The 27846-nt window shown below is 44.3% G+C and overlaps 2 protein-coding genes across 7 annotated transcripts in view; one reads left to right on the forward strand and one right to left on the reverse strand.

Moving 5' to 3' along the window:
• LOC126195378 (dystrobrevin beta) overlaps positions 1 to 27846 on the reverse strand; it is a 620666-nt gene that overhangs the window by 322960 nt on the left and 269860 nt on the right. For all 6 annotated transcript variants that reach the window (XM_049933955.1, XM_049933957.1, XM_049933956.1 and 3 more), the window contains one exon: positions 11765 to 11828. The gene's annotated coding sequence lies outside the window, so the exon portion shown is untranslated. The remainder of the gene's footprint in view (positions 1 to 11764; positions 11829 to 27846) is intronic.
• LOC126195520 (filaggrin-2-like) overlaps positions 1 to 27846 on the forward strand; it is a 133157-nt gene that overhangs the window by 65223 nt on the left and 40088 nt on the right. The window lies entirely within an intron of this gene.

The raw sequence follows: 27846 nt of genomic DNA on the forward strand, positions 1-27846 counted from the left end.
GTGTCCAGGGTGGGTAAAGTAACGAGATGGTCAACTGCAGAACGCCGCGCTCGAAATCCATGCCGTCCAGTCGTTAGTAAACTGCAAGCCTCGAGCCACCATACCAGCCGGCCATGAATCATACGTTCCATCACATTGCAGACGCATCTGGTGATAGAGGTGGGGTGGTAGCCGGAAGGAAGGTTTTTGTCCTTACCGGGCTGAAGTATGGGTATGACGGTGGCTTCACGCCAACGTCCGGGAAATATGTCCTTTGCCCATATGCAGTTGAAGCAGGAAGTGCTTGCCTGCAAGAGAAAGGTCCTGCAACATCTGAATGTGGATGGAGTCTGGCCCTTGGGTGGAGGATCGGGATGAACTGAGAGCATGATCTAGCTCGCTCATAGTACAGGCAGCATTGTAGCACTCACGATTCTGAGAAGAGAAGGGTATCGCCCGAGCCTGAATGTATTTTAATAGCAACTTCACGAGGAGAAATTTCTCGTTCGTCATCAATCAAATACGAACAAGTTTGATGGCGATTGATTAAGTTTTTAACTTGCCTATAGAAATAAAAGTCGCGTAATATTTGTTGTAATAATGAAAATTAGTAAACAGCGAAATAACATTGCAAAGTCAATGCAAGTTCATGGAAATACACCTCCTTTAAAAGATGAGCGAGACTCGATTCAACGATCTACCGATTACGAACCGATTGCTACCCACCTGACCACCGCCAGCTCCTGCTCAGGGTCGGACGCTTCAGCACATCACCGACGCGTGAAATTACTTCTGTGATTTCTCGAAATCGCCAAAGTATTTCGCCTTACTACTTGCACATTTCGTTGTCCTAGTGGACTACTAAAAGCGTGCAAAGTTTGAAGTAAATCCGTGATCCGAATGTCTTCCTCCCCCCCCCCCCCCCGGCCCCTTCTGAGTAAAACTGCGTTAGTTCATTCCGTTCCTCCTGTTGCATGTGTGTAATGGCCAGTAATGTATTCACTTCACACGTTTCACTGACGTTTTCTTACAGTCATAAGTGCAACAGTTTGATGACGCGATATGACAACTAGAATGAGTAAAGTCGAAGATGCGCTGTTGCACGGTGATAGACGTCCTTTGGTGTCGACAGGGCACAGTGCATAGTAATCACTCATCTTGCCCACGTTTACCCCTAAAAATCTCTGTAGATTACAGACTATCCTCGTATGAGGGTTGCGGGCGTACTCTATGAACATAAACGTATGCTGGAGGTAAAGCGCAAGCGTCCTTACGGCGATTCACCGAAGAAGGCGATCTCGCAAACAGCACAACTCATTACGAGTGCCAGAGGTATCGTGAGGAGTGGCTGTGGAACTGGGGTAACCAGGGCTGGACAGTTGTTGTTCTGGTCGACACCAACACTACGTTCACACTCGGTGTAAGTGAGCCGCGCTGCGGCTCGCGTTGGTGCTGTTTGTAGGTTTCCGCCCTCTGTTGGAGACCAGACCGTATCCTTTAGTTGGCATGCTTGCGGTTGTTTGTCTTCTTCTCGTTTTGACTGGCGCCACTAATTCCCAAGCGTTGCCTGTCTGCTAGTGGCAGCAGCGGCGGTTATCGATATGTGGTAACTCTTGCCTTATCTTTGGGGCGAGGTCGTTGTTTTACCGTGTCGTGTAAGTGGCGAGTTCGGTTGGGGACTCAGGAGGAGCCAGGTCCGCGCTGTGCGAGAAACACGCCGCGACCGCTGGCGGCGCGCATCGACTGCCGGATGGATGGGCTGTGGTCACGAGGGTGCATGACCTCGTCGTAAACCAGATCCTGCAGGCTTTAAGATGAGTGCATTTCAATTCAAGTAGAAAAACCTCCACCACTGTGACATCTTGCGTTTCTCCAGCGACTTGGGTTCGTGTTGCTGCCCGTCGTGTCGCCGAGGGGAAGAGCAGCGAGTGGAGTGCCTGGGGAAAGCGGATCTGATTAGCTTTCCTCGACTTCCTATTACTATTTACTGCGTTCAGCTTGTTACAATTGGTTAAGTTCAACCAGTGATATTTTTCCTGCCTGGTGTCCGCTAACGCCCCAGTTACCTGCCCTGAGGATTAGTGTATGTAACGGCAGTGTACGTTTCCTCGCCTTGCCGCTGCTGTCCGGTAAGGCGTGTAGTTTTGACAGCTTTCTTGATTTTAAGCCGTTTGTGATTCATCCACCCTGATGGTAGTGATTCCTTTCTCGTTCTGGGCGCTCTAAGCACAGTATTCTGTGGGCTTAGTGCAGTCCGCCGGTTCCGGCTTTGGCGTTTTGTTCCATTCTTGCATTTGGTTTATTGAACGTCAGGTAGCTTCAGCAATATTACCATTAGTCATTCGTTAGACTGCCACTAGTCTGAGTTACCATCTTGTGAAGTGAATGCAACTCTTGGCTGCCTATCGCATCGCTCGCGAAAGTGAGTGTTGCCGGACCTTCTCAGAGGTCGATTCCTTGAGCACCGTCTGTGACTGGTCCTTGTGTTTTATTATTGTATTTATTACCATACCTTGTAATGCCTACATTAAAGGTTATATATGTCTAGTTAATAGTTCCGGTCGCCTTCTGTAATAAATCTAGCAGTGTAAGGGTTGTGTTACAAGGTTACCATCATTTTATTTCACTTGTTCGGTGGTCAGTTGCTTGTTTCTTTTCATTATCATCTGCTTGTATTTGCTGTTTTACAACAGGTTTGTAAACTTTTTATATAATTGCCGTTCCTGGCGTGTAAGGCCTTAAGCCGTGATCGCAGCATTTGCTTTGTATAAAAAAAAAACCGATATTTGTATTTTAGCAGTAAGCCTTAAAACCTTATTTACTGCCATTCCCGGCATCTGATACCTCCTGCTGTGTTTGTGGTCACTCACTTTTAAATTTCAATACCCGTAATTTGTAATTGCAGGTAGTTATTAAACATTCTAAATTTATTGCCATTCTTGGCTTGTAAGGCCTTCAGCCGTGATCACAGTGGCTTTTTTTTTTTAACAAAAGCATTATCTGCATCTGTATTTTATGGTGATTTGCTAAATTGTAACGCACTGAAAACACTTATTTACACAGTTGTTTATTACTTTATTAATAACGTGTGGTATTTTTTTATTTATTGTTGGGTCTGGAATTATTGTTTTAAAAATAAATGCGTGTAACTGTAAAAGGCAACCAATAGCTACTGATTACGGCCCCTTCCACAATCGTAACCGAATCCTGCCTTCCCTTGACTATGAGGTTTCAAAAAAAAAAAAAAAAAAAAAAAATGGTTCAAATGGCTCTGAGCACTATGGGACTCAACATCTATGGTCATCAGTCCCCTAGAACTTAGAACTACTTAAACCTAACTAACCTAAGGACAGCACACAACACCCAGTCATCACGAGGCAGAGAAAATCCCTGACCCCGCCGGGAATCGAACCCGGGAACCCGGGCGCGGGAAGCGAGAAGCGAGAACGCTACCGCACGACCACGAGCTGCGGACTATGAGGTTTCATTAAGGATGCTTCGGTAGCACTGCCACTATGTGATTCCCGTAAATACTGATCGGCGCTTCTCACTGTTGGCCACAGGGTTAAAGTGTTCCAGTTCGGAAGGCACGATGCTTTAAGGAAACGGTAATCCTGGGCTAGTTTCCAAGGTGTCCTGTGGAAATGGCAGTGGGTGCCCCTGTCTTAACTGATTGACTATCGAATGGTACAAGACACTCTTCGACAAGGCGTTTTTTAGTTCGTAGATACAGCCCAGGACGAACTAAATCATTCTGAATACGGGTAGTCCACGCATATGCTATTCCTCAGTAACTTAATTATCAGTGCGCTTCCTTCATCGTGTTAGAATCTCACAGATTTGTGTTCTACCGACCAAAAACGACAACAGTTGCAGTCTCGAAATAAGTGGTAAGTGAAACCATTGCAGAGGTAACATTTATTCCAAAATCAAGCGCAGAATGTGGATAACCTATTTATCCGCAAAACTCTTTCTTCCAGGAGTACTAGTGTAATTAGATGAAGTTTGGAAGGTACGACAAACGTCATAGCAGAACTCTGAGGGTGGGTTGTATGTAACTGGACAGCTTAGTTGGTAAGAGCATGCACGCGAAAGGAGGCTTCGTCAGTGATTTTAATCGACCAGGAACTTCTGAAACAACTGCCACTCCACTGGGCACTAAAAGCTGCATTCCGTACTTTTGAGAACCTGCGCTTCAAGACTAATACACAATCGTGCCCACAAATTGAGGGACCTTACCTAAGAAGCATACGATTTTTTTTAAGGCGTTCGCCAGAGTTCCGAGTCTCTTAGACTTGAAAGTAGCTACTGAAGAAGAAAATTACACATCCGCTCGATATGAAGGCCAGCACAGACTGAGCAGTGGCTGATATGGTATAGAATTGGCCGACGTATTGATGAAGGAACTATGCCGGCTTTCGCTTCAAATATTTCAGGTTAGCACTGAAACCCTGAGGCAGGATGACTGGACCTGGATTTGAATCCCTATCCTCCTGGATACGAGTGTAACGTCTTAACCGCCGCTTCACTTTGTAGGTACCGGATTGGACACCGTAAGTGGCGAACAAATGGGACGACGCCAGTAACTACAGTACAACAGCCCTGGGTGTCTGGCTATTTCCCTAACAGCAGGCACATTAGCCGAGCGGAAGCGGGCTGTCGGCAGAACGTTCCGCTCTTCGACGTCGTCATGCCTGCCGGTCCCAAACGCGCAGTCGGTCGTAAACACATTCACTTACTGGTGGTGGTGGTGGCGGCGGCGGCGGTGGTGGCGGCGGCGGCGGCGGCGGCGGCGGCGGCGGCGGCGGCCGTGGTCTGAGGGGTGGGAGGTGGGGGAAGAGATCAGGGTGTTCCCTACGACCAGACTAGTGATAGGCACAATAGACGTCAAGAAACCGAGAACCGAAAAGAAACGAGTGTTGGGTGCAGTCTACCGTCTAGGGGCACCGTACACACTGCCACGCTGCCGGCTAAACTTGTGCGTGAAGTTCTGGTAGTGCCTCTCCCTTGCCTGCTCCATAACGTGGGTTACGCCCTCGAAACAAGTATTTTTATGAAAATAAAGCAAATATCCATTTTTTTCTGAAACTAGTTTTCAGACAACATTTTAATTTTTGCATAATTTTTTTTAAATTGTCAGAAAGAAATTAACCAGCGCTATCCTCCCGTCACAGTACGTCCTAGATGACCAGCAGTGGACGTTGGAAACAGAAATCCCAGTCAATATGGCAGTTAACGTAGAGCCTAACAAAGAATAGACTAATACAAAAACGATACAGAGTTATTTGTAGGTTTTGATTGATGGTTGTGGGTGTGGTGATATTTCGATGTCGATGCACTAAATTGCAAATTCCTTAGCGACCGAATATTTATCTTTTGGGCGAGGAATTAACACAATTGTTAATGTGTAACGAATATACACATTTAATGTTGTACAAGAGATGGATACAATTGTATACAACGTCGAGGGGAATGTTGGCAAAATGGAGTAGGTGAGTTTGTCAAGGGACTATTCAGACGAAAGTAAAATGAAAAATGTCCGAGTTTATCGAAGTTTCGGTTTACAAATGACGCTTTCGGAAAGATGAAGCTATACCGAATTTCGTTTTCTTTCGTAACAAGGATGGGTGACAAAACATTGAGACTTCAGGGCGAATGCCGAATGACAGAGGGGTAGAGGTCGTTTGCTCTAGACCAAAACTCAAATACACGAGAGTCCGAAGCGAAGTCAAATTAAAAGAGAGCTAGAGGCAGACGGCCTAATTGAGCTGCCCTGGAGCGAAGCTAAATTACAAGGACAGGCGGCCTAATGATGTCTGCCCTGTAGGAGATGCTAAACACAAGAGAGCCAGATTCACAAGTGGCTCCGTGAAGGCGTAATGCCGCCCGATTGGTTACTGCAACAATGCAGGGGAATACTGCGTCTTAGTGTGGGCTCCGTACGGGCCTTGGACTTCGGCATACGAATTCCGCACTGCGCCTGTCCCGAACGAGTGGAAACTGAAAGTAAAATGTAAAAAAGAAACGAAAAGATAATTTTTGCTATCAATTTGTAGGGGTCTACGGTGAGACAACGGGTGTTCTACACAATGAAGATATCACTGTATTGTAATAGTAAACGGAGTAATAGCCAGGACAAATACCATAATTAGATGAAGACAGAAATTTTTTAACTGTACACTAACGTGCACACATGAAACTGAAGTACCATGAACAAGCGATTTACTTTAACACCGGTCACAACCTGGTATAGCTGAGCGTTAGTTGGAAAAGAAACAGCGTAGCCTAAGGAATACATAAAAGTACCCTGCCTCTAAACGAAAACGTTTAACGTTTTATCGTATACCACATACACCTTGCAATCTTGGACCCTAAAATAAAACTCTAAAAGCCGGTCAATGGTCAGAGAGCGAACGGGGAGCGAAAGTCTATTATGAACGCTTATGGACCGAAGTAAGGGTAAGGATTACGTAGCACAACAGGAAAAAAAAACCGCCTTATTTCATGCAATGTCTCAGAATTGCAAGTAACTCGTGCACTCGCGAGCTGTTTGGATGCCAGGTGCGAGAGGAGCTGAACCGTCCCTTCACTGTGAAACCTGCAGGCTAATGCCAACATGAGTCACAGCGGATTTCACTTCCTGCCAGAGCCCCTTGGCTGCGACCTTTTCTAACCACGTTTCTCTGGCCGACATACTCGACACTTTGTCCATTTCAACGAACGCATGTAACGTGTAATGTGCTGCCCGTGTCTCAGGATTCCCTTCTACGTTCTTCTGATTCACTTCCGCCACGGAGTCGAACACACAAACAATATATGTAATAAACTTTGTTACATATAACATTTCAAGAAAATAGTCAACTTCGTTGCTTCTTTAGCGGGCAAAGTACACGAAATGCCAAGGGCTGAGAAGGGAACAAGCCCAGATTTCCAGTCTTGCAGTGCAGACGCTACGCTGGTGCCTCGTATTTCATACAAGCCATCTGTTAACTATTAATTTCTGACGTTTCCTAAATAAAGCATAATATTCTCCATCACACCTGTCATCGCCAAGGACACAATCTTCACAATGCATCTTCAACGGGTAACAAAAATTTTAATTTTGTCACCCAGTAAAAATAAACCTTCCTTATTAATTTTCTAGGTAGAAATCTGCAGACCTGGTACACACTGCAATCCCCGCGCCACAGAACCATAGCACGGAGTTAGAGGATCCAAAACAAAGTTGTGGCACCCCATTGACAAAGTGGAGTATGCTGAGGTGAGTCTCAATGACAGGGAACAACCTCTCTGTCAAGAACCCGAATCGCAAGAGATGTTAAGGCCCTAGTGCTCGAAGACTGGCGTATGACAAGGCAGGCGGCAGTGGGCAAAGTGAAAGTATGTCACTGATCAGTTTTTATCATCTCAGTCTACATTTGTAACATGACAAAGTTCGTACCCGTCGGTCGCGCGACTGGTCACACCCAGTCAAGAACCATCCTAACTGAAGGAGCATCGGAAATCTTGCGGCTGTGTCAGGCGAAAAAAATGATTCAAATGGCTCTGAGCACTACGGGACTTAAATTCTGAGGTCTTCAGTCCCCTAGAACTTAGAACTACTTAAACCTAACTAACCTAAGGACATCATAAAGATCCATGCCCGAGGCAGGATTCGAACCTGCGACGTAGCGGTCGCGCGGTTCCAGACTGCAGCGCCTAGAACCGCTCGGCCACTCGGGCCGGCGAGGTCAGAAGAGCTGAAGCCGTGTAATCACAATGGAAAGTGCTGAGTACATCACTATGGCACCGAAACAACAGAGCAAAGTAAGCAGTAAAAACATGTGGATTCACCAACGCCGAAAAGTGCTAACACACAACCATTATAGGACAAGATGATGATGAGTGTATTTTGGAACGGCCATGGTTTGGTGCTAACGAATGGTTCTGAGCACCATGGGACTTAACTTCTAAGGTCATCAGTCCCCTAGAACTTAGAACTACTTAAACCTAACCAACCTAAGGGCATCACACACAACCATGCCCGAGGCAGGATTCGAACCTGCGACCGTAGCGGTCGCGCGGTTCCAGACTGTAGTGCCTAGAACCACTCGGCCACCCCGGTCGGCTTGGTGCTAACAGATTCAGCACGTAAGATGTAAAGTGTCACAGGACCACTCCACCGAAACTCCCTGAGGTGGTTAGGCGAGGAAGCTGTCCGAGTGGATATATTTGCTCCACAACAACGCTCCAGCGCATTCCGAACAGGGCTCCTTTGTGCTGTCAGGTGTTGCCTCACCCACCGTATTCTCTTGGCACGCAACCCAGTCACTTGTTCCGCATTCCTTGGATGAGAACCATCGCAGTCATATTCAGAACGATGACAAGGTGATTTTAGAAGTGGAGATCTTTCCGCGAACAGCCAAAATGCAAACTTCTACAATCAAGGTCTCTGCCCAGTAAGCCATGGTTAAGAAAACTGTGCCATTTTTAAGGATTAATATTTACAGATAATCAACACCCTCACCAATTTTCGTGACCACAGCTTTATTTCTTTTTGCGAAGAAGTAACTTGAAGTTTGCGGCTACCCTCGTAAATCCTCACATGCGAATCCCTACAAAGGGTGTTTGTTGTACTATATAGGAAAATTTCTTGGCGTTCCATTCAAGGGGGAGAGGCATGTCAAGGACGACTGCCTGCACGTCTGTGTACGATCTGTTTTCAATCTCATTTTACCTGCACGATGTCCGCGCGATCGTTACTTGGTGGCCCAACAATATTCATAGTTACCTTCCTGACAGTTTGACCGTTGTATTTTCTAAGCAGAGTCTCGCACGACACGCTGCGTCTTTCTTGGATTATCTGCCGGTTAAGAGTTTTTCAACGTTTCTGTTAGGCTCTCTCGCCAGTGAAACAAGTTTCTGACCATTCGCCCTGCCTTTCTGAGTATATAACCCATCTCTCTCGTCAGCCCGACCTGATGTAAGTTCTATACATGTTTCGTCTGTAACCTCGTTTGTGAACAAATTGCATCATCACAGTACCCAACCAATTAGACGGCGACTGGAATTTCCTGTAACTGTCCCAACATGACAGTTTCACTTCATATCTTTACAGCAGTGTTTCCCGAACTGCGTTCCGAGGAACACTGGTGTTCCATCGGTAGTAAGTGCTCTGCGAAAAATTTTAACAACATGGAATTTTCTATACATTTTGACGATAATAATTATTTTTTAAAATCCCATGATTTCTGTTTTAATAGTTATGATTTAAAATTGAAGTAATCACTGAATACAACAAGTTTCTCATTTTTTTAAAAGCTATTAAAATTAAAAATAAACATGCAGTTCCATCAAAGTACCAGGATTCTCGCAGTGTTCAGTCAGAGGAAACGTTTGGGAATCCCTGTTCACCAGTTTAAACAATTACTTCCAAAAATCTACACGACGTAACTGATTCCCGTTATTACTCAATTCTTTATTAAAAAGCTGAGAACCTTTTAATTTTGATAAAGTGTACAACTAAAGATTTCCCAAGGAGCCTGTTGCCAGTCTTTGCATCAGTATGTATTTTATCCCCATCGAACTTTATAATACTACAATTTTTATCTGACAGAATTTCCGCACTGACAATTGTGAATACCAGCGTCCTAGAGTCTTATGACTCTGACGGATTGAAAAGTAGGTAGCTGAGCATCCAAGCAAAAGCGAAGACAGAGTGTGTGGCTTGAGAGTTTTGCACTGAAACACATATTTTAATCACCATTCTGTTTACAAGGGATACAGTGTTAATTCGGATAAAATTTGTGTCACTAAACGTCTGACATCCCCTAAATTCCTAAAGTGATGTAACTGCATTTGTAAGTCAGCCAGATTGTGTAAATTTGAAGTTTAACTACTTAAGGCAGTGTGATTTCTTTGTCCATGTCGCTTGATTTTAATCAAACGATAGAAAGAGTGACGTGCTCGGAAAACACGTGATTCATTCGGCATCTAGATCGAGAGCTGAAATAATGTACACAGTATAAGGCGGGTGCGTGATGCGTTCTTTGCGCAAACAGAGAGAGAGAGAGAGAGAGAGAGAGAGAGAGAGAGAGAGAGACTGACTTTGTAAGGGGCGACAATGTTGAAGAAAGGCAGTGGTCCAAAAATTCTGACAGCTGCAGCAACTGAGGTCGCTGATTACTTAAGTCATACGCTTTGTTCGTTTGCCTTCTCGGGAGTAATTTTGTTAGTTCTTTTAACTTCATACATAGCTCTATTCTTACTGTTAAACAAAATTGTCATAATTTTTCGGCTTCACATATTGTCACTCATCCATTTCCTTTATAATTGTTCTAAAAACCAGTTTCACTTACCTATTTTGGCATGTATCATTTATTACTGTAATAACTAACACCAAATTTTAGTTCCAGAAAAGATATTACTTAATTGTATGTGTATATTTGTCAACTACGTGTGCAGTAGCGATGCCTGACGAACTTGGCTCACAAACATGCTTTTCGTGTCGCAGCTGCGCCGCAGTTCGACGTTCGACGTTGTCAAGATAATTCTGTTTAGATCTTAAGCCCGCCACTTTAACTTAATCGGGCGTGCTTCTTCACACTTTTGAGCTCGCTTTTTAAATAATTATATGAAATTAGTTCCTTTTCATTGTTTTATAATTTACTGTTTGCAGCATGTACACTGTTCAACAATTATATTCAGTTTCCCTTTTCCTGACATGTAAGATGGTCAGTATGGGCCGAAACCGTTTGTTCTGACGGCAGTTTGTCTGTAATCATTGACTGGAACCCGGAAGAGAGAGAGTGAGATTCCTCTGTCTCTGCCCTACACCACAGGTTCAGCTGTTATACACACTGTCAGTTCGTCGGCTGGCAAAGCTTTGCTATTGCTAAAAATATTACATTCACTATAGCTTGGTATCCTGTTACTTGGTGTGTAGCCCATAATGAACCCTACACACGCTAAATAGCACCAATATGCCTGCTCTAAACTGGAAGCCACTATGTTCTTCCCGCGACCCGAACTGTATACTGGAGCTGGGGTATGAGGTGGAGAGTGTTTGAAGCTCTAAACAAGGGGTTTTCTCAGAACGAAGAACAGGAGAGAAGCAACGGCAGGTCCATGCTCTCAGTCGGTGTGCCCGATGAGCTCCAGATGCTAAGATAGCGAGGGCAGTGCCACCAAGAACCGAGACCCGTGTTCCAGTTCTTATCTGGGACAGTCTCAAACACCCAAGGATGTGCGCAGCTCTCGTCCTTACTGTTCGTCTTAAAGAGTGAACATCTCTTACATTCCTTTACCTTCAGTTATTCGGGTCTATACACACAAGCAACTGAGCACACGAATTGTGCGTCTGCCATTAAGGCATGCGAAACTTCATTACGACAGTGTGTCATTACATCCACGTACGGCAGAAATAAGCCTGTATTTTCAATATGTACCATTACGTTGTATACGTTCCGTCTGTACACATTCCCTCAACTCCAAGTGTACTTCGAATATCACAGTGCTTCTCACTACGCCTCCACTTCCACCGACCTTTGAACGCAACCACTTTTAGGAGTAAATTTAGTTTAACGTAGACTCCGGAATACGATACAAATAGGCGTTTTTCGCATATATATATCATTTCCAAGGGAGAAAGAAGAGACAAACGATGGGAATAACTACATCTTGAACCCTTAAATTTTTAGTACGCCAGGTACATCACGAAGCCTTACAAGACACAGCAATAACTTTTATTTTACTGCTCGTCTCAGACAAAACATTTCGAGACAAGAAACATCAGGTGGTTACTCACGAGGTAGCGCCGTGGTTGCGGTGTGACGTCACAGCATCGGTGAACCTCCGGGCCCTGTCAGCGCCTGCGAAAAGAGGAACGCAAATTAATACAAGACACCTTAAGTAACTGCCGGAACTTTTAGACGATGACGTTGGGAAGCTGAGAAGGAATCGGTCACACACGAGATGACAGAAAAATTAACTGCTACGAAAGAGTAGAGGAATGTCAGTACAGATATTGCAAGAAAACATAACACAGAACCGAGAAGAGAAATAAAGGGAAAATAAGCAGATGCAGATGAAGATATATCAAACTAACAAACGTAAGGGGGAAATAGACTACCAGAAACTAAACGACATGCCAAGTAATGCAATACTGTGGAGGACAAAATTCAGCTCAAACACGTAATTAGATATTTATATATGACTAGTGACACAGCCCAGCTTCGCACTGGTAGCACTGAGTATCTACGGCCGGACGAGTTGTCCGGCCTAGCAGTAATTCTGCGCTCTCCATCATGAGAAAATGTCACTAAAACTGAGCACGCGGCAACGTCACTACTATATCCCTGCGACAAAAATGCGCGCTGTTTCAGTATTCATTTGGTCATGCCACTTTGCATTTATGAGTTAACAGCGAGCCGTGTAGCTTACCATTTATTTCTGTAATTTATTTCAATGATTAATTACCATTTAGAGATTCTACTTCATTCTCATGTCATGTTTTCTGGTACTGTCCTTACAATCTAGGTAACGCCTCGGAAGTGTGTATATGTCAACGTAATTGTTCGACATTCTCTGAATAGATATTAAAATAAATTTACAGCAGTCTTCGAAAAAGGTTTATCTGAATCAATGTATGTACAAACAGAACTATGTTCGCTACGAGCCGATCAGCCATTGTATTAGTATATAACACACTAATGCTCATAAATTAAGGATGATTGCAAAATGTGGGGCCACACAACGTGGCACTACACAAAACTGGCGCTAACAGCATAGGCATGTAGGGAACACACACGACACAGATCTGTACGTCCACAGTATTGGTGATAAGTTGAGAAAACCGTCCCGAAACACATGTGTTACAAAACGCCACTGTTTCCTGCGCATGTACCCCGACATCAATATGGGATATGATCACCATGCACACGTACACAGGCCGCACAACGGGTTGGCATACTCCGGATCAGGTGGTCGAGCAGCTGCTGGGGTATAGCCTCCCATTCTTGTACCAGTGCCTGTCGGAGCTCCTGAAGTGTCCAAGGGGTTTGAAGACGTGCAGCGATACGTCGACTGAGAGCATCCCAGACGTGCTCGATGGGGTTTAGGTCTGGAGAACAGGCAGGCCACTCCATTCGCCTGATATCTTCTGTTTCAAGGTACTCCTCCACGATGGCAGCTCGGTGTGGCCGTGCGTTATCATCCATCAGGAGGAAGGTGGAACCCACTGCACCATTGAAAAGGCGGACATACTGGTGCAAAATGACGTCCCGATACACCTAACCTGTTACAGTTCCTCTATCAAAGACCTGCAGGGGTGTATGCGCACCAATCATAATCCCACCCCACACCATCAAACCATGACCTCCATACAGGTCCATTTCAAGGACATTAAGGGGTTGGTATCTGGTTTCTGGTTCGCGCCAGATGAAAACCCGCCGAGAATCACTGTTCAGACTATACCTGGACTCGTCCGTGAACATAACATGGGACTACTGTTCCAATGACCATGTACTGTGTTCTTGACACCAGGCTTTACGGGCTCTACTGTGACCAGGGGTCAGTAGAATGCACCTTGCAGGTCTCCGGGCGAATAAACCATGTCTGTTCAGTCGTCTGTAGACTGTGTGTCTGGAGACAACTGTTCCAGTGGCTGCGGTAAGGTCCCGAGCAAGGCTACGTGCAGTACTCCATGGCCGTCTGCGGGCACTGATGGTGAGATATCCGTCTTCTTGTGGTGGTGTACACTGTAGCGCCTGGACACGTTTCCTGTCTGTTGGAATCGTTTCCATAATCTTGATACCACACTTTGTGGCACATGGAGGGCCCGTGCTATGACGTGCTGTGTTTGACCAGCCTCCAGTCGCCCTTGTATTCTACCGCTCATAACATCATCAATGTGTGTTCTTTGAGCCATTTTCAACAGTCACCATTAGCAAGTCTGAAAACGTCTGCACACTTAATCGCTGCACCGTACTCTGACATGCACGAACACACCTCTGCGTACGTGGACTGCTGCCAGCGCCACTGTGCAACGACCGCAGGTCAAATGCACCGCATGGTCATACCCCGAGGTGATTTAAACCCGCAAACCGCTCACCAGAGCGTTATTTCACCATGTATCAGCATTATCCTTAATTTATGAGCATGAGTGTAATAGTCATGTCAAGTATTTGCTTATGTCGTTTAGGCAGGACGAACATTTTGTGACGTTTCAACTTGCACTTGAAAATGGATATAAAGCCGAAATTATGACTGCATGAAATAAATGATTAGTAATTTATAATTTAGTGGTGGAAATTTCTTGAAGAAAAAAAAAAAAGGTGTGTGTGTGTAGCGGGAATGCCGCTTACCCGCGGTTATACTTGCTAACTCGTGTGTTCGCTCTCCCTTCTGAGCGAGTCGATTCGACTTGCTCCCGGCATCAGACTCAGGTGACGAGTGGGCTGTGGCGTACACGAGTCGAGTCCACTAGAACAGAGACGGCGAGTTCGGAGATGACGTCACAGGACTTGCTGGCGAGTATACGGAGCTCTTTTCTGATCTCTGCCAGTGACCCAACCCGGCTTCTCACGGATAACACTAACGACGTTAAATATTTTAGACCGGACGACTTGTCTGCTGTAGCGTTAATTTAGTTAACGGAGCGCTGCATACGCAATAACATCGCTTTCATGTAAATTAAACGACTAAAACAGCACACGCCGTTTACCGGCGTACCACGGCGTCTAAAGATGTCATCCGACTGCCCGACCGCATCCCGATGGCAATGCGGGTCGTGCATCAACGGGGTCGCGCCTCCGCGGTCGCCAACACTGTCACGAGGGTTCACTCGAAACTTTTAATTAAATATGGAACAGATAACAATCGTGGCTTCTGAGAACTTGCCGACTCCAGCGACAGTCCGCCGCGAGTATCGAAGTTCCTAAGTATTTTTCTCTTTTTTGAGTCGTCAGTTTTGTGACTGGTTTGATGCGCCCCGCCACGAATTCCTCTCCTGTGGCAAACTCTTCATCTCACAGTACCACTTGCAACCTATGTTCTCAATTGCTTGCTGCATGTAGTCCTATCTCTGTGTTCCCCTATAGCGTTTACTCTGTACAGTTCCCACTCGTATCATGGAGGCTACTCCCTGAAGCCTTAAGCCATGTCTATCCTGCTGTCTCTTCTTCCCTTCATTCTTTTATATGCGTTCCTTTCTTCGCCAATTCTGCGAAGATCCACCTCAATTCCGCACATGATCAGTCCACCTAATTTTCAGCATTCGTCTGTAACGTCACATGCTTCGATTCTCTTCTGTTCCGGTTTCCCTACAGTCTTTGTGTGCCGTGTGCTCCTGCGATCTGATTGTTCCGGTGTGTGTTCGACCTCTTTCGATTCGCTTTGCGGTGCGCGGGTTGGTGCGCCTCTGGGATTCTGTGCGTGAAGCCGAAAGGGAGTCTCGAGCAGAGAGCAGAGAGAGAGAGAGAGAGAGAGAGAGAGAGAGAGAGAGAGAGACGAGCGGGCCTGGGCGGAGCGATGCCGGAAGTTCGCAGAAGTCGCCTCGGCAAGTGGTGTGAGTGTGACAGTTGCATTGGGGCCGGCCGAGCAGCGGAACTGGAGGTGCTGCAGTGACTCGCTGTCGTTCGTTCTGTTTACGAGTTCAACCTTCCTCACGCTCTGGCTACGGGGTGGTGTAATTCTGGCCATTACATTATTAGCGGCATTTGGATTAATATTGTTAAATGTGATCTGTCAGTTTGGTGTATCTTCTTCTGGTGGAGTTACAGCGAGACTTCTTTCTGGCAGTGAGTGTTCCCACGTAGCGTGTCGAAATACTGACTTGTGCCCTGTTTGATTTACGTATGAACTGGAGTTCCTATGTGGGCATGTTTGCTTAAATTGTTGATGAAGTGTTTCACAATACCCTTACTTGAGTGTCTTTAAATTGCATTTCAGTTTGTTACTGAACTTATGTCAGTTAAGGGACGCGTTAAACTGTTTTGGAAACCCCTCTGACGTCATTTCACGGTGGGGTTTTAGAAAGAGTTCTGTGGGTACTGTTGTTAACGGCTCCTGTTGCAACGGGGTTTCTGGCCCACACAGCTATCGCACGCCAGGGGTTTAGTGCCAACCGCCAACAGTGCGGTAACTGGTTATCAATCCTTTTCGAATCACCGTCTGGCCTACGACTATTGATGGATTTCTGTGGTAAAATTCAAATGGAGGCACTGTCTTGTTAACTTGTCTGAACTGAATGTGCTTGCGTTGTAAAATAGTTCATTACTGATTCTGAGTAGTTTAATCAGTGGTAGGGCACTCATTCTGGACCAGACTGTGCTTGGCATTTATTGCATTGTCTTCGTAAAGTGGTGTGCTACGTAAGATTATAACGCAAGCGCCATTGTAGGTAATATTTACCAGTTAACTATATGAGTTGGTTCTGAGAATCACTGTGGCACACAAGGTCACGTAAGACAGTGTTGTGGTGGGCAGATACTGCTATACGTCTGTGATATTTCCTGTAAGCCATTGTGCCCATTAGGTTACGTAAGGCTTAAATAGTGACCAGTTTGGTAATTTTCTGTGTTTCGTAATAACAAGCATTAAAATTTTGGGAAAGGTTTAAATCTCATATTTGCAGATTGTTTGATAACTTGTTGATGATTCCTGTTAAATCAGCTGGTGTACATATAAATTGAACAAGTTATGTCAATATGTTGTCACCAGTACATTGCATGAAATTTCTTGCGTAATAAATTAAATTTTATATTCTATCCTCAATTTGTTGCTCAGCCTTCCACTCCAGCAGCCCCTGTATCCTGCTCCCAACCATATCACCTTGTATCACTACCATACAATGTTGTGCTCCAAACGTACATTCTCGGAAATTTCTTCCTCAAATTACGTCCTTTGTTTGATACCAGGAGACTTGTCCCGGCAAACAATGCCCTTTTTTGCCAGTAATAGTCTTCTTTTCATGTCCTCCTTGCTCCGTCCGTCATGGTTTATTTTGCTGCCTAGGTATCAGAATTACTTACCTTCATCTACTTCGTGACCATCAATCCTAATGTTAAGTTTCTCGCTGTTCTCGTTTCTGCTGCTTCTCATTACTTTCGTCTTTCTTCGATTTACTCTCAATCCATACTCCGTACTAATTAGACTGCTCATTCCATTCAGCATATCATGTAATTCTTCCTCACTTTCACTGAGGATAGCGATGTCATCAGCGAATCATCACTGAGATCCTTTCACCTCTAACTTTATTTATTTATTTGTGCATTTATTTTACCTGGCAAGATTAGGGCCTTCGGGCCCTCTCTTACACCTAACCAGGCATACTCAGATTGAACGAGTTACAGTTTCTACAGAACATTAAGGACATATAACGTATTATACAGCATTGATGTTAAAGAAAAAAAATTAGAGATTATAACAGTAGTACAATGATAATTATAACAATAAAAATAATTACAACAATCAAGAATAATAATGATAATAATAATAATAATAATAATAATAGTAGTAATGACTATGTATATGAAAGTAAACATACTTTTCTTTTGTGAATGTCAGTCCTATTGTTAGTTGGGAATTTTCTCGTTATGTTCTTGCAGCTTGTGAGTTATTCTCATCGAGCAGAGACATAAGACGATATAATGGGGTGAAAGAGATATAGAAGAGGTAGATAGGTTAGAGGAAGAGAAATAGAATGGTAAAATTCGAAGTTGTGATGGAGAGGAGAAAGAAAGAGATGAGAGGGGCACAACAATGGTGGCTATACCGTCCCTAATATGTAAGTTTTGAGTTCCCTCTTGAATGTTGAGTGGTTCTGGATAAGACGCAGATCACAGGGGAGCGCGTTCCATAGTCGTATGGCTGAGATGGAGAATGACACGGAGAAAGATTTTGTGTTATGTAAAGGTACAGCCAAGATGCTAGACGTATCCGATCTGGTATTGCGGTTGTGGAATGATGATAGGTGTTTAATGTGAGAAGATAAGTATTGGGGGCACCACTCTTGTTCCTTTCTTTCATTTCCGTTATTGCTTCCCCGACATACAGATTGTGCAGTAGCAGTGAAAGACTTCATCCCTGTACTATATCCTTTTTAATCCGAGCACTTCGTTCTTAGTCGTCCTCTCTTATTATTCCCTCCTGGCTCTAATACACATTACATATTACCCGTCTCTCCCCAAGGTTTACCCTGTTTTCCTCGATATTTCGCTTTTTCAGATCAATAAATCCTATGAATGTGTCTTGCTTCCATTCCAAGGGCATAATTCTGTAAATTATTCTTGTCTGCAACTTGGATGCAGGAGTTGTTAAGCTGATAGTGCGATAATTCTCGCACTTGTCAGTTCTTGCAGTCTTCGGAATTGTGTGGATGATATTTTCCCGAAAGTCAAATGGTATGTCGCCAAACTCATACATTCTACACACCAACGTACATAGTCGTTTTGTTACCACTTCCCCCAAAAATTTTATAAATTCTGATTGAATGTTGTCTATCCCTTCTGTCTTATTTGATCTTAGGTCTTTCGAAGCTGCTGCTAAAACAGTCTTCACATAACGACAAAAAAGCGCGTCGGGGATTTAACTTATCATACTTCAGCTACTTTGAAATAAATCATTGTAAATTACACATACGACCTTTCCTCGTGAATAAATGTATCCATTAGTGAAAATTTTAGCAAAATCCCCTAGTCCAACTGCGACGCTGCTTCGGGAAAGGACACACACATTTTAAAATGGAATCCAAACCACGTTTCGCTTCTCGCGAATGTCCATATCACAGAGAGGTGAATCCTAGGTTAAATGAGAATGACAAATACGTTGTCTGACGGGGAAACGACCCCGTAAACTTCCAGCTTTGAGGCACGCGCTTTACCGCTAGACCACCGGGTCCGATTCCGATGCTGCTTACGCTTTGTTGTTACGTAGAGCTGAATGCTTCGAACGAAAACCACCAGTCATATCCTTGACTTCACATTAAGAACATCAAAGTTAACACTTTGGCGACCGAGCCCGAGCACAGGTCGGACCACAGAACTGCTTCGAAACGAACGCACCCGCGTACAGGTCGGGCGGCTGTTGCACGCCGCTCACAGCCTATTAGATGTCCGGAAGCATGCAGGCTAGTGTAGTAGTGCTGCGTGGAACACCTGCCTAGATGTTCCTTGACTGCTGCTCCCCTGTGAGTTCTGGTTTTAGTACTACGTAAAAAGAAACGTATAGCCTTGAGTTTCAAACGTTCTCGTTACTGTTTGCTGTTTCTTGTTAATTTTTCTCGCAAATATGTCACGTTTTCAGAGTGAGAAAGAAATTTTAGAAGCCTTAGAAGAAGAATTGGACGTTTCTGGTTCTGAGTGGGAACTGTCTGAATGTGAGGAGAACGAAGAGGATTCAGATACGGGTAAGGAACTGTCTAGTGCAGTTTTTCTTCAGTATTGTTATTACGACATTGCTCGAGTTGCTTCAGTTAGCAGAAAATTTATTCCTGTTCGTCTCGTCTATCTCGCAGAGGAATCTGATGAGCCTGCTTCTGCGCAGCTGGTGTTTACTGAACAAAGTACATCCTCTGCCACTGCAACACTGGCGTCGGCTGAAACACATCTGTCTGTACCTCCAACAAAGAAGCAACGAATTTCACGGAAAAAACCCACTGACGCCGAATTAGGCTGGAAATTTGCTGACGATCAGCCTACTGTGCCACAATTTGTAGAGAAGAGTGGAATAATGGCAGCTGTTCATGAGAATTCCACTCCTCCAGATTTGTTTTCGATCTTTTTCTCCGATTCCATAATGAAACACACAAAATCCGAAACTAACAGGTATGTAAAGACTGTTTATGACAAACTCAAAGCAGCTTCCAGGGTAATGCCTCATAGTTTTTGTAATTCGTGGGTGGGAGTAAAGCTGCACGAAATGTATGTTTTTTTGGCATGTTTATACACATGTGTCTAGTGAGAAAAACAAAACTGACAGATTACTGGTCTACCGACAATTTTATTTCAACCACTTTTCCTGGTTCTGTATGGCCAGAAACATATTCAGGGCAATATTATCAAACCTGCATCTGAATGACAATGCAACTTACATTCCGAAAAGTCAACCTCAGCATGATCCCATGCATAACAAAAGGCCAGTCCTGGATCATTTCTTATTAGAATCACAAAAATCATTTTACCCATCAGGACACCTCACTATTCATGAAGGCATGTGTGGTTTTCGTGGAAGAGTGGGATTTCGGGTTTACATTAAAAATAAATCTGACAAGTATGGAATCAAGATGTTCATTGTGTGCGATTCCAAAACTAGTTATGTTCTTGGATTGGAGGTACATGCTGGGAAAGGAACACAAGACAACTCCATAATACAATTACTTGAGAGGTTGCTAGCAGATTACCTGGGAAAAAAGACCACACTGTTTACATGGACAGATGTTATAGTTCACCAACAGTATTCGATTTTCTGTGGCAACATACAACAAAAGCAGTAGGTACAAGCACGACTAACCGGAAAGAACTACGAAATGAACTTGTTACCAAAAAACTGAAAAGATATAAGTCTGTGTCAATGAGGAAGAATCGTCTGCTTTGTTTGAAGTGGAAAGACACAAGAGCTGTACTATGCCTGTCCACTGTGCACAAGATGACCAGCTCTGACACGTCTGTTCATATAAAGGAAGGTATCAAAGTAAAATCAAAACCAGATTCCATTTTTCACTACAATATTTACAAAACGGCGGTCGATAGGAGTTATCAAATGATTTCTTACTATGCATTTAGGAGGAAACAGATGAAGTGGTGGAAGAAATTGTTCTTCCACATGCTTATAATGGCTGCAACAAATGCTTTTGTCTTATACCGGGAAACTAGGACTCCTGCTCAAAGAAAGACCTGCCATTTTTCCACTGCAGTAGAAGACCTTGGGCGGCCTGAGCGAGGCATGTCATCAACAGTTCCTGTCTTTCTGTATCTCCTCCATGTTCGAACAACATCGCTTTCGTTCACTCCGAGATTCCTCGACACTTCCCTTGTTGAGAGCCCTTTCTGGCACAAAATAACAATGCGGAAGCGATCGACCCGCGGTATTGACCGTCTAGGCATGGGTGAACTCCAGTGAACACGAGCCGTGAACCTCCTTCCTGATGGAATGACTGGAACTGATCGGCTGTCAGACCCCCTCCGTCTAACAGGCATTGCTCATGCATGGTTATTTACATCTTTGGGCTGGTTTAGTGACATCTCTGAACAGCCGAAGGGACTGTACCTGTGATACAATATCCACAGTCAACGTCTATCTTCACGAGTTATGGGAACTGGGGCGATGCAAAACTTTTTTGATGTGTGTATATCAACATAATTTTTAATCTGACATCGTCCATATGTTTTATAGTCTTTCACAGTTTGAATTCTGTTGTAGAAAGCTATATTTTAATGGTGCGTAGAAGTTAAACAAGAATGTAAAGCCTAATCACAGTCCACAGAACACAAGAAATGACATTCGCGAATCAGGCAAGCGTTTGTAAGAAGGCCTATTGGAACAATTACACACTTGTTGCCTTTTGCTAACTTCAGCTGAAACAAAATAAATACTTGTGAAAGTTTAGACCAGTAGTATCTCAAAACGAAACACATATTTAGTCCAATTGTTTTTCAAAAAGTGAAGCGAAAATGTTGAGGTTTTATTCCACGCACTTAAAGCATCTTGAGTCCCGCTAATGTCTTTCTTTATAACTATAATAAGCGTACCAGGAAACCGAGCAGCAAAAATCAGATGTTTTCACTGGCAAAACGGTACCTTAGTCTGTGTCAAGAGGTTAACGTGTCTAGTTGGTGTAGCAGTACTGGCAGTTTTTCGCTGACAGAACGGGCGGCGACCAAACAGTTTACAGTCCACGCTATCTGCTTGGACCTATAATTTCAGGTGAGCCTGGTATTATACGTAATGAAAGCAAGCTGACACTCCGCAGGAGTCTTGGCACGTACAAAGTGTGTCTTCCGCGAAATGACGCAAAAAAGAAACAAGGAAATAAAAGGTGGGGCAGATGGGCGCCAACCGAGAGGTGAGTATTCCGTTGATTGAGTCCCCGGGGCTGGCGGCCTAAAATTACGAGGTGTCCCCTGCATATGTTTATCTGCTGCAACGTTTCATTACACCACGCTTGTTGGAAAGGCGCGTCAGCACAGTTGCTAGTTAGCGGTCATCGCAAAAACAACGAATAAAATACAGTCTACCAATTCAGAAACCTATACATTATGTACCATCAAACTACTGCTATTGGAAGCTGACAGTAACAAATCAACAACAGCAGTTTTGCTTTTCAACAGGTGCAATTCAGTTACAACAGTGCGACGTGATTTTCGCAGTGAGTACGGCACTCCACCATCTCATTACCTGAACGTCGGTTTGTGAAAGGCTCCGTCTGTCCCCATCCAGCAAATTTGGACCAACTGCCACGCCACAGAGCAACGTCAGTGTAAATTCAGTAACTCAAGACAAGGCCGCAAAAGTATGTGACGAGTTTGACAATCATCTGGATACTTGCCATACATCCTGTGGAGGCACAGCTGTCCATAAGTGAAAGCATAGATATACTGTTCATTTTAGAATTCTCACGCATATCCATGAACGACTGAAATTATACAAAACCGCAGATTTAGCACAGCTGAGCGCCACGGGAAATAGAGTGTTTATAAATGAATGGTGCGATCTTAAAAATTAATAATAAATCGATTTATTGCTTTATATGGCAAATTGATGCATTAATCTCAACACTTCAATACACGCACCCTTGATTATACGACACATATACAGGGTGGTCCATTGATCGTGACAGGACAAAATCTCTCACGAAATAAGCGTCAAACGCAAAAAACTACTAAGAACGAAACTTGTCTAGCTTGAAGGGGGAAACCAGATGGCTCTATGGTTGGTCCGCTAGATGGCGCTGCCATAGGTCAAACGGATATCAACTGCGTTTTTTTAAATAGAAAGACAAATTTTTTACTACACATTCGTGTAGTATGTAAAGAAATATGAATGTTTTAGTTGGACCACTTTTTTCGCTTTGTGACAGATGGCGCTGTAATAGTCACAAACTTATAGCTAACAATTTTAGACGAACAGTTGGTAACAGGTAGGTTTTTTAAATTAAAATACAGAACGTAGGTACGTTTGAACATTTTATTTCGGTTGTTCCAATGTGATACATGTACCTTTGTGAACTTATCATTTCTGAGAACGCATGCTGTTACATTGTGATTACCTGTAAATACCACATCAATGCAATAAATGCTAAAAATGATGTCCGTCGACCTCAATGCATTTGGCAATAAGTGTAACGACATTCCTTTCAACAGCGAGTAGTTCGCCTTTCGTAATGTTCGCACGAGCATTGACAGTGCGCTGACGCAAGTTATGAGGCGTTGTCGGTGCATCACGATAGCAAATATCCTTCAACTTTCCCCACAGAAACAAATCCGGGGACGTCAGATCCGGTGAACGTGCGGGCCATGGTATGGTGCTTCGACGACCAATCCACCTGTCATGAAATATGCTATTCAATAACACTTCAACCGCACGCGAGCTACGTGCCGGACATCCATCATGTTGGAAGTACATCGCCATTCTGTCATGCAGTGAAACATCTTGTAGTAGTCCCTAACATCGGTAGAACATTACGTAGGAAATCAGCATACATTGCACCATTTAGATTGCCATCGATAAAATGGGGGCCAATTATCCTTCCTCCCATAATGCCTCACCATACATTAACCCGCCAAGGTCGCTGATGTTCCACTTGTCGCAGGCATCGTGGATTTTCCGTTGCCCAATAGTGCATATTATGCCGGTTTACGTTACCGCTGTTGGTGAATGACGCTTCGTCACTAAATAGAACGCGTGTAAGAAACATGTCATCGTCCCGTAATTTCTCTTGTGCCCAGTGGCAGAACTGTGCACGACGTTCAAAGTTGTCGCCTTGCAATTCCTGGTGCATAGAAATATGGTACGGGTGCAATCTATTTTGATGTAGCATTCTCAACACGGACATTTTTGAGATTCCCGATTCTCGTGCAATTTGTCTGGTACTGATGTGCGGATTAGCCGCGACAGCAGCTAAAACACCTACTTGGGCATCATCATTTGTTGCTGGTCGTGGTTGACTTTTCAAATGTGGCTGAACACTTCCTGTTTCTTTAAACAACGTAACTATCCGGCGAACGGTCCAGACACTTGGATTTTGATCACAATAGCCATACATCAACACGATATCGACCTTTTCCGCAATTGGTAAACGGTCCATTTTAACACGGCTAATGTATTACGAAGCAAATACCGTCCGCACTGGCGGAATGTTACGTGATACCACGTACTTATTACAACGCCATCTATCACGAAGCGAAAAAAGAGGTCCAATTAAAACTTCATCTTTCTTCATGTACTACACGAATAGGTAATAAAAATGGGGGTTCCTATTTTAAAAAACGCAGCTGATATCGGTTTGACCTATGGCAGTACCATCTAGCAGGGCAACCATAGCGCCATCTGTTTTCCCCCTTCAAGCTGGACAAGTTTCGTTCTTTGTAGTTTTTTCGTTTGATGCTTATTTCGTGAGATATTTGGCCCGGTCACGATCAATGGACCACCCTGTATTCACGGGAATTTGATTCTTCCTATGGTCGGTGCAGTATGTCATCCGTGATTGTCTGCAGAGCACGCTTACACGATCACACACTTCCTCGAGGGACACGGGCACTGGTGGTACATGAACGTAGTCTTCCACAAACCCCCACAGAAAGAAATCGCAGGGTGTTAAATCCGGCGAATGGGGTGGCTCAGGGGAGAAGGCGATTGCCTCCTGTTGCAGCACGTCCAATGCAGCGTTGGTGAGGAACACATTTAAGTACACTCCTGTGAAATGGGACAAAGCAAAATGCAATCACCAAAACTGTTTCAGTTGGGGTAACAACCAGGTTTCCAACAAGTGTGAATACTAGCTACCCGTCACCGTCTGTTTTTCGAAGAAGATGGGCCGTGCACTTTCTCGCACGACACTGCACAGAAAATGTTGACTTTTGGCGAGTCACGCTGATGTTCTATCAGTGTATGTGGTTTTTCGCTTCCCCAGATACAGACGTTGTGTGTCTTCATTTTGCCACTTACATGGAAAGTGGCTTCCCAGCAGAAGGTGTGTCTTTCTACAAAACCAGCGTCCTCCATTTTTAATAGAAGTCCTTCACAAAAGTCACGCCCTCTCACCTTGTCTGCTGGTGTAGGGGACTGCACTAATCCCACTTTGTACTGTTTCTAAAAACAGCATTTATGCAACATACCGTACTCTTTGGCACAACTACTTCCTGTTTGCTTTACTAAGTGACTTGCGAGGAATTCGGTGAAATGCCCCCCGCACCCTTGTGATGTTTGCATCAGACACACGAGGTCGACCAAGCAACCGGTTTCCACTAACTGTCGGTACCATCCTCCTAGTTTATTTGTGTGTGGTAGTTCTTCCCCAAACCGTGTACGAAACTCACGCTGCACTGTAATTACAGATCTGGAACCTCAAAACGGAACACACAGAAAGGCTTTTCCTGTTGTGACGCCATCTTGGAAACAGGTGCTTTGCCTGTGCAGTAATCGTGGCAAGCAAACTTTGCCAACTGCCGTTGCTTCTACTGTTGAGTTTGCCCGCACAAATCAATAAATCAATTTAATAATAATTTTTAAGGCCGCACAATTCATTTAAAAACACCCTAGACTGTCATTTTTGGAAATCGATTAATGATTTGGGTTTGGCTGGTTATCACGCATTTCTGCGGGAGCGGTGGCGGTTTCTGCGCGATTTTGCAGTCCAAGAGGACGCCAAGCTTTACGGAACACAGTCGAAATAAAGTCCTGTAACTCTTCTCTGTCTCTTTCTCGTACAACCCTCACCGAGCTGCAGACCAGTTCAACCCCCAACGCGGCGTTTGATAGCTTCTCCTCGCACACAAGCGGTGCATAAACAGTGTTGTTGGATCTCCCCGACATCCTTCACCGACCCACTCGAAGATACCCCTTCCCCTGCTGCACAACTTGATTGCCATCAAACAACAAACCATATTCATAATGGACTACTGCGACTAGATTAAATTTCACATGACAGAGCGATCCTAGTACACCCTGAAAAAATACAGCCTGCGTCATCCTGTCTGTGTGGTCATCTATGTTTCATACACCGATAATCCAAAACATTATGACCACTGCCCTCCGCGACATTGGATGCCGCCAGGTGGCGTTCCGGGCACGTGGCGCGTTAACTAAAGTAAGTGTAGCAGACACGTACGGGCGATCACTCTAGCGAAGATATGAGCTGCAAATGGGGAAATCCATTGAGATAAGCGACTTTGACAAAGGGCAGTTTATTAGTACACATAGCCTGTAAACGAGTATCTCGAAGACGGCGAAGCTGGTCGAATGTTCACGTGTTCCTGTCTTGAGCATCTGCGGAAAGAGGTAGGACAGTGAAGCTACCACTAGGCGCTAAATGGTTGGACGTCCACGACTCTTCACAGAACGCGGGGTTCGCAGGCTTGTATGCTCTGTAAAGTGGGATAGATGGTGATCTGTGGCATCTCTCCCGAAAGAGCACAATGCTGGTGGACGATGGTCGTCTCCACATACGCCGTCATCGAGGTGAACGGCGGCTCGAAACGTGCCGTGTGCCATGGATGCAGGCTGGTGGGAGCAGTATTATGCTATGGGAGACATTGTTCTGCGCTTCCTTGGGACCTGTGGCACTAATCGAAGACACGCTGACAGATGCGAACCACGTGCATCCCTTCATGCTTGATGTCTACCCCGACGGCGATGTCATTTTTCTGCAGTACAATTGTCTGCGTCTCGTAGCCAGAACAGTGCTATAGTGGTTTGAGGAGCATTATATTGAGCGCACGTTGATGTCTCTGCGACCAAATTGTCCTGATGTAAATCGTGCGGAATGCATCTGGATCTCTATCGGTCGCCATCAACTCACACGCAAATCAGCAGCCCGTTATTTAAGCGAATTGCATGACCTGTGCGTAGACGTCTTATGCCACATCCCTTCACAAACTGTCGTACCCCTGATACGCAGAATCAGTGATGTATTTCGTTCCAAAGACGGACAAACAAGCTATTAAGCGGGTGGTCATAATGTTTTGGCTCATCAGTGTATCAGCATGCAAATGCAACAGTTCGAATTAGAACAGCACAATTTTCTGTCGTTCAAGAAAGAAAATGTGTAAAATTTCAATATCGAAACGATGTCCTCTCCATAACTTAGTTTTTTCCTCATTTCTACGGGGGGAAACATTGATCCATGCATCACGCAAGTTACAAGTGCTGTTGCTCTCTCGGTATGGCTAAATCGTATGTCAAACTGAAGAGACGAAGACCATATTGATTCAGTACTGTCCTCTTAAGAATAGCTTCTACATACCAATCTGAGAGTGGTTTTTGGAGATTTACCACATTCATCTAGATATAAGAATGTTATTTAAGATCATTATTTAAAGATACGAAAAATCTACCTTTCATACCTCAATTTACGTTTTCCTGTATCTTGCGAAACAACTGAGTGGACAGTTATCGTTCCTTTGAGATATATACTATTTTCTGTAACTCCTGGAAAACCTGAGTCTGTGAGGCACGACTCGTTTTCAATGTCACGGAAACATATAAAAAAGGGCAAACTTTAAATCTTGCCTGTCTACTGTTGGGAACATTTCTGCAAATTCCCGTAGAGACAAGAGCTGAAGAAACATCTGTTAAAGCTAAATGAAAAGCTTTGATTTTAGACGTAACTGTAAACACTAACAAGCTTGTACCTGTAAGACTGTAAAAGATATTCCCCTGTAAAACTGAACGATT

The sequence above is a fragment of the Schistocerca nitens genome, chromosome 7 (assembly GCF_023898315.1).
Source record: "Schistocerca nitens isolate TAMUIC-IGC-003100 chromosome 7, iqSchNite1.1, whole genome shotgun sequence".
Classification (NCBI taxonomy): Eukaryota; Metazoa; Arthropoda; class Insecta; order Orthoptera; family Acrididae; genus Schistocerca; species Schistocerca nitens.